An 8,289-nucleotide genomic window follows, 5' to 3' on the forward strand; every position below is an offset into this window, starting at 1 on the left:
TGGTGTTGCACAGCAGGACCACCTTGGGATGCTTCATCACACAGAGCTGCACAGCAGGACCAACCTGGGATGCTCCATTGCATGATGCTGCACAGCAGGACCACTCCAGGCTCTTGGTTCCCCACACTTCAGCCAGCCCAGGTGTTTGCCATCCTAGATAAGCTGTTCCCAAAGAGCAGCAAGGTAATTGCTGTCGCTTTATGAGTCATTTAATTACCATGTGTTATGAGGATGATTATATTTGATTTATACAAAAGTGACTCAGATTACACACAAAATTATTAAGTGATAAAATTTGCTGTAATTAAATTTGTACGGCAAGATTTTTAATTTATATTTTTGATGCTTGACTGATATTCTGATCTCAAGAAGAACCGAAACAAGCTTAATTGTAACAATATCCATTCTTTGGCTGTTAAGCCCATCCCAGAAGCACTGAAGGAGCCAGGAAGGAAGAAGCCATTGGCTTAGGGGAGGAAGGAGAAGCCTGGGAGCAGCAGGAGGTGACATTTCCTACTCTTGCCCATGGGATATTGCCTTCATCCCTGCAGGGTTAGGGCTGCAGGGTGCATTACGTGGGGTGGCTGCTGGAGCAGTGAGTGCTGGCTGTGTGCGGGCAGCAGCTGCTGCTGGGTTTCCTGGTGTGTGTGCATTTATCAGAGGCGTTTGTACACGTTTCAAGAAGTAAAAATGATCAAGTGCCGCTCTGCCAGAGATGATAAATGCGTGATGATAAATGTGCGCCGAGGCCTGCAGCATTTGAATCAGCCTGAATAATGAGGAAATACAACTTCATTGCATTCCCTTCCAAAACTGAGAATAACCCATTCCCTTACATGTCAACCTGAAACAAAGACATCCAAGATCTTGTTTTATTAAGTACAAAGGAAGATGGAAACAACTACAACAAGTAATTTTTCACGTAGCAATGTAAACCAGGCCTTTTCCCCAGAATACACCATTGTCAATAACAGCAGAACTGGGTGCACCAAAGCTGCGTGAGACTGGGAGGAAGGTTTTGCTCTCCTGCAGGCTGTGGGTGATGCTCCTTGTGGGATGGCAGGGAACTGAACTTATGTATGAGCACAAAGAAACAATGCTGCCGGGTTTGGCAGCAGCTGTGCAAGGTGCCGGGTTTAATTTCATCAGGGCTGGACAATAGGCAGGATTTTCTCATCTGCAGTTGAGCTCAGATTACTGCTATCTACCCCAGGAGTTATTTCACATGGCTGCTCCATGCAGCATTGAGGCAGCACCAGGCAGGAGCTGGGGTTTTATGTAATGCAGTGAGCAGCTCGGCCATCTCCGCAGTGACATTCTCAGCCCTGCTCCTCGTGATGCATGACACACGAGGGAATAAAAAGGAGGATAAATTATATGCCAAGAAGACAGAGGATGATGTAAGCCAAGACTTTAAGCCTTTTCATAGCACAGGGCACATCTTCGGGGAGACTGTTTTACATTCCATCCATCCCCAGTCCCCATGGCAGCAGGAGCAATTCTAAGAATGAGCAATATTAGGAAACCAGTGATGTACTCCAGCAACTGGCACAAGTTTGGCCATGGTGAGAGACACTGACAAGAGGAGACCAGGCACAATGCACTGGCACTGCTGCATGCCCCAGGCCCCAGAAATCCCATCCCCATTAGAGCTGAAGATGTAAAACCCTTACACCCTATGTCAGCGTCAGCACATGCACAGCGATGGGCCCAGCACTTGAGCTGTGCATTGCAAGGCAATACATGAAGAAGGGGAACCCTTTGGTGGGATTTAAAATAAGATCGCATATCTATAGAAATGGAGCAAGATGAAGCAAAGATTTATCCTGTGGATTTATTAGACTTCCCAGTGACTTTGAGCCAAAAGAGGGTTTGGATTGGAAGGAGGAAGCACTCATCAACCAAATGCCAAAGGGATGGCCCTGCATGGGCACTCAGAAACAGGCAGATTGCAGCTGCATAGGTTGCATCCCACCTACCACTGTTGTGCTGACAAAAACACCATTGATGCTGGTGGCCAGAATCTCCAGGAGGGACATCAGATCAGAGGGCTGTGATGTTTTCTTTAGCATGTGTCTACCGAGCAAAGCGTGCTGTCTGCAGGGCTTAAGGTGCTGTACAAATTGAAGATCACTAATGGAATATTGCACCGTTTGTTCGTATTAGAAGCAGTCAAAAATCATACATAATGTAACAATGTACATGCAACAGCAGGCTCAAACGAGATAATTTAACCATGAGGAAATGGTCTTTGAAGTGGTCCCTGATGAGATTGTGCTTGTTCCTAAGAGAATCCAGATGTATTCCAGAACAGCATTTTAAAACCACTTTCTAAAATTACACCCCCTCCCCGTCATTACGGTGCATTATAGTGACACTCTGCAGTTGGAATTTTACAGGAAAATTACTTCCGAGTCGTGTTTCTGTGCTACATCTCCCCCACCACCCCAGCTCTGCTCCATCCCCTGCCCCACGCCGTGCCTGGCCACGTGCTGCCTCCTGTGAAACCCAATAGAGATTATTAATCCTGGCTTCACTAGGGTTATGCTACGGTAACTGAGGGCAGAAATTGGCCCAACCAGTTGTAATTCCAGCCTGAAATGTTCACTTGTGGTTTTTACAGCCGCAGAGTGCAGCGAAGGGGAACCGGGCATCCTTCTCTTGGCTGCTGGAAGAGAAGGGAAATGAAAGGATCATTAAAGGGCTCCTTGGTTTTGCACATTGCTGGGTATTTCCCTGCGAAGCCGCAGAGCAGACAGATCGGGAGGCTTACAAGCAAGGAATATATAATTTGAATATCTGCTCTGTGCATTGCTTTGTCTCAGCAGCAATAGAACCACGTGCTGGATGGGATGGCTATGTCAGGAATATCAGAGCAGAAACAGGGATGCAGCCGACAGCCACTGTCTGAACATTGCCCAGTGCTCTTCGGCCCGGGCTGTAATTAGTGTTCATTAATTTTCTGTTTTTGAAGGACAACATAACAGGCTCCTCCCATTTAATGAAGAGCTGCAATTCCTTCAGCACCTGCGGGGTACCCCTACAGTGCACCCTACGCCCTGCCAGGAAGGGGCTGCAGCCCTGCATGTTTGTAGTCCTTATGAGGCTTGACCTGCAGGAGGAAATTCATGGGCAATGCTACCAATAATGCGCACATCTCTGCTAAGTGCTGCATGAAGCTATTGAGCTGAGAACATTGATTTCCCTTCAGAAGTGCAAACAGACCCAGAGAGGGATTTTATTTCCTTGTAAGATTCTTATATTCAATGTCAACACTATTTAAATCCCTTTGAAGAGAGCTGCACTCTGCAACGTCTCATTACAGAGCAAAATCACCTGCCTGGCCAAGCTCTGTCCCAACCCATTGGTTTGCAGCATGGTCTCCTTGCAGTCCAGGGTTGGCTGGGAGGAATGCACATCTATCACAGCAGCTCTGCAAGCAGGGGGAGGAACATAATGGTGCAACGAATGTGAGTGCAAAATCCCCAAAGCTGTAAGGGTTCAGCTTAAACACATGGGATTTTGTATTTTCACGCACTGCTTTAGAGAGTTTTCATCCATTAAACATGGGTTCCGTGCTTAATCTATTTGCATTGGCTGTTTCCTATCCTTCTGGTACCTGTCAGGATTTTAAAATCATCTGAAACGTGGTCATTTATTTCCACAGCGCATTACTCAACGCGTGAACAGCACTTATCACCTGCTAACACACCTGCAGGACTGGCACCGCTGCATTTGTGGAACTAAGCACATTTTGCACAAGTGAGTAAGTAAAACAGACTCCTGCAGCTTTCCTCATGCTTAGCCAAGAAAGCAGCTCCACCGTTGTGTATCTTTTTACTTTTTTTCCCCTGCAAAGTCTTCCGCTTCATGGCAGAATATTCTGTCGAGCCCCTCCTTCTCACTGAGCACAGTGCTTGGTGGGCTGGAGGAAAGATTTGTGCCTCCCCTGGTGTGACCCATGGATGAGCACTGAGGATTTTACGGCTCCAAGCCGTGCTGCCTCCTTCACATCTCTGTTTGCAGTCCTCCAGCTCAGATGGCAGCAATTAGACGGGTTTTATTTCGTTTTGAGTGCGGGGATCAGGGAAGAAAATATATGATTCTATGTTACAAAGATCATCATGCCAATGGGAAACAAAGCTTTCACAGGATAACCAAGAAAACGTGTTCTTCAGGAGTTACCGCAGCCATGTAATTTGTTCCTTGTCAGGCTTGCAGACAACAAGAGAAATGGGATGACTGATAAATAACGGGGCAAAGTGCCCAGCTGGGAGCACCTCCATCACTCAGCACACCCACACACTAAGAGCACAGACAGCACAGACACCAGGAGTCAGGGCACGTGAGACCTGGCTGAGCACTGGATCAACTGCTACAGAGCCCAGTGCACCTCTGTGGCCAACAGTTCTCGGATGCACAAGGAAGGTTAACAGGAGAGAGGTGAACTTTGTAAAACTGTTATAGGAAAATCTCCAACCCCCTTCTGCAGGCAGGAATACAAGGTGCTGGTACACCAAAATGGTGCGATGTTCCCTTCAAAATGCATTTTTATAGCAAAAGACTGAAGCTCAGTAGATAAATCTTCTCATCACAGAAAATGTTAGCAAGTGACTTGGGTATAATCTCCAAGTACTTACCTGGTACTCTGAAATCTTACAGGAGACCACTCTTCAATTGAGCAGGCAAACTTATCAAGACTTGCCAGAGCTGGTAGTCAACATTTAGCCTGGTGTGACTTAAACTGATCCATTTCCCATCTCAAGAGCTCTTAATAAAGGCAGCAATTTACAGCTGTGCCTCCTCCATCGCTGAAAAAATAAACTTCAGGATTTTCTCACCCAAATGTGAACGTCTCCCAAACTTGTAGCTCTTCCCAGCTCATGGTGCCCATGCCCTGCCTCAAGTCCTGGCTGTAGATGGGGAAAAGAAAGCAGCTCCACTTCTGACACTGCCCTATGGGCAAATAGAGATTTCCAAACTCCTTTTTGCCCCGTCAGCTGTTTGTGTGATTAATGGCAGGAGGGAGAAGCTGGATGGGGAGAGCAGAGGAGTCCTGCTTCCTGAAATGCAGCTGCCCTGCTGGCAGATGGATGAGGTCACAGCACGCCTGCACAAGGAGCCAACAGGCCATGCTGAAATCCCATCCCAAACCAACGTTTAATATTTATAGCTGGGCTACAGCACCAGGAGGCGAAATCATGCACAGGTTTTGTATTATTCGTGTGTTTTCCCCACTCTGTCCTCTTCCCCTCGATCAGCAGCAGCAGTGCCTCTATATGGAAACATCCCAGCTCGTCATCCAGCCAGAGCTGCAGACAGAAAGCAATTTGCCAGTCAACATATGCATTAACGAGAAAATCCCTCCGGGCAAAATTCCTACATGAGACTCAACGAGCTGCAGATACCATAACGGAGTCCCCCAGCTCTCCAACGACTACATTTTAATAACTTTAATAACCCCAATGCTGCAAGCTAAGGTTAAAGATTACTTCTGCAGTTTTTATTGTACTTATTTGGGTGCAGGAGTGTTATGAATATCCTGCAAACGGCTTTAGTGATTTTCCTTGTCGGGATGCTTGCCTTGGGCTCACAGGTCAACGCTTGTTGCAATCACTTCACCTTAACCATTTTTTCATTTTCCTAACTGCTTTAGCTTTCAAAATAGCCCTAAATTGCAAACTGGAAAATAGAGAAATATCTTTCTTAACAGGCATTTAAAGTTCACCAAGAGGGAAGACTCCCAGCCAACGCCAGCCCCGTAGGAGAAGGAAGAGGCAAAGCAAAAGTGAAATGGTAAATTATCTCTATTCTAACATGAACGTGTTGAGTCACACGTTAATTAACAGTATACTGCATGAGAAAACTCCATAATGAGACTTCAGACTCTCTGAGTCAGTCGCCCACAGGCTGGAGGAGGGATGCACAAGGGGGGAAAGCAGCTTGCAGAGGGGTGTTGTGAGGAGCAGGTCCTGGAAGAAGCAGCTATCCACTCAGCATACAGCTCCCAGGATGAGCATGATGAGAGATGTCAGTGATCATAAATAAATACGTAAGAAAATAATAAAAAAAAACACAAAGAACACAACTTCACAAACAACAATTTGCCAGAACGGGTGAAACAGCCGAGAGGGAGTAGTCTGATTCACATTTTTTCTCACTTTCTTCATTAATTTTAAATGCCAAAACTTACATGGAGAAAAGACATTCGAGAAAAAAAAAAAAAAAATTAACTCTTTATTTTCTATAGGAATGAAGACAAAGATTTTTATAATGCTGCCTCCATCTCATTTAAGAGGACCTGGCTGGAGGCAGCAGCCTGCTGGAGGAGCAGACACCAATGACATAGATGGCTGCAGCTGAGAGCTGGGCCAGCCTAGGTCAGACAAGGTGCCCAACACAAGCCATGCTTCTGAGTGGGGAGATCTAGGGGAAACCTCAGAATCATCAGATAGCACTGCTTTCCCTCACAGGGTGGCTCAGAGGCCAGTGATAAGCTTTTCTTCCCATCACAGTTAATGGTACCACGTGGTCCTCCTGAGAGCAGCGCTGTGCCCCCGAATGCCATTGAAATGAGTAATCTTTGATTTATTCACAAGCAAACCTAAGACACGCTCTGGAGTGTGATCTGCCTCTAGTTTGGTTTTGGGAATAATTGCAGAGCCAGCTCTTCATTCACTCCTTTCCACACTCCTTTCTTTCCTCCTTTCTCTTCTGTATATGAAGCCCATGGCAGCTGTTTGATTAATGACGTTGTAAATAACTGGTTTATTCCATTCTGCATTTCCCACAGGTGCTGGAAGAGTCAGTCCTAAAGGATTTGCCACCTTCTGCAGGAATATAGCTCGTGTCACCCGTCAGTGGAAACACCAGCAACAGCTACAAGGATGCTCAGACCAGTGTCACCCTGCTGTGACACCGAGTGACAGCAGTCAAGGGTATGAGAAATGCCTCAAGCAGAGCCAAGCTGATAAAGATCACCGATGTGAAAATTGCATTTCCTTCACCCACTCCGTGCTGCGAGATGCACTGGCACCTTATAAGGGCATTTCTCTTCCCACTCTGACCCCAGCACACTCTGCCTTGCCCCATGCCACTTGTACAGGAGGATTATCATGAAGACAAGACCCAAACACCTCCAGCTCACAGAAGGCAGCAGGCTTGCATCTCCCCAACAAGCACTGATCCATAAGTCCCCAAGTTTTTTTTATGCAGAATTCTCTTCGAGTGATTATAAAAGTACAGTGCTCAGAACCTATCTAAATTCTAACTGAAACCCATACCAGAGGTGCTTCAGGTCATTTTGTTATGAGACATTTAGGCCAGCTGGAGCCCTCATCCTGCAGCACCCTTCAATTCAGCCGGTGGCAGTGATCAGATGGAGGCCACGGTCACAGAAGACACTTTTTGCTTCAAAGCCAGAAATAATTTCCCAAGGATGAACTGAAGGTTTTTGAGTCCCTATTTACACATCCCTACATTTGAAAATGAAGCTGGGAGTGAGCAGTGAGGACACACACTCCTGGGTGCTCTGGCTTTCGTCTGGACTTCCACATTTTTTTCCACCAATGAAAGCATGATGAGAAAGAGAAAAAGGCAGGAAAGAACAATTCCTGTTCAGTATCTGTTTCCATAGAAACACCGAAATTAAGAGAAAGAAAAGGCTCCTAACATCATCCTGTCCATACACCTGCCAGCACAGCAGTGAGCAACAGCCCTGGAGTTTCCTTCAGCACCTCTTTTCCATTAAGGTTTATATTTAGTCAGCTCTCCAAAGCCCACAAGGCCACTGCTCTGCTTTCTCTCATATGCAAAGAGGTTATTTATTTCTGCCTGTTAAATCACCGTGGAGTTTGGATCTGTGTGTAAGGAGTGCCAAATCAAAAGCTTCCCATGGCTTATATACCTCCTTTCCTTGCACTTTGCTTATTTCTTGGCATTTTATCAGCAGGACTTCTTGTATAGAAGACTTTAAACTTACGAAAAGAAAGCCCTTCTGGAAAATTAAGCAGATTTATGCACATCTCATATTGTTTTTTCCTCCCTGATCCCATTGCGTGGGGCAACCAAAGAGAGCACAGATTGCTCCACTGGCCTCAGCAGAGCCATGCACAGCTCCAGATGTGCCATAAAAGGGCTGGGAGATGATTTGGGAGGGATGCTCTGCCTGACCCCAGCATCTGAGGCCCAGTCACACCACAGCTGGCAGCTCCAAGGCCCGCTCACCATGGCCCACATCCCCAAAGCCTGCTCACTATGGTGGACAGCCCCAGAACCTGCTCACCATGA

General features: G+C 46.5%; 1 long non-coding RNA gene across 1 annotated transcript; it reads left to right on the forward strand.

Moving 5' to 3' along the window:
* The first annotated feature begins 1,352 nt into the window (after window positions 1–1,352).
* Window positions 1,353–8,059, forward strand: LOC149917170 (uncharacterized). The gene is made up of 4 exons (XR_016467970.1): window positions 1,353–1,565; window positions 3,668–3,762; window positions 5,714–5,796; window positions 6,794–8,059. It is a non-coding gene; the product is annotated as an uncharacterized LOC149917170 (long non-coding RNA).
* The last annotated feature ends 230 nt before the right edge of the window (window positions 8,060–8,289 follow it).

Source organism: Phasianus colchicus, chromosome 7 (assembly GCF_987193195.1).
Source record: "Phasianus colchicus chromosome 7, bPhaCol1.hap1.1, whole genome shotgun sequence".
Lineage (NCBI taxonomy): Eukaryota > Metazoa > Chordata > Aves > Galliformes > Phasianidae > Phasianus > Phasianus colchicus.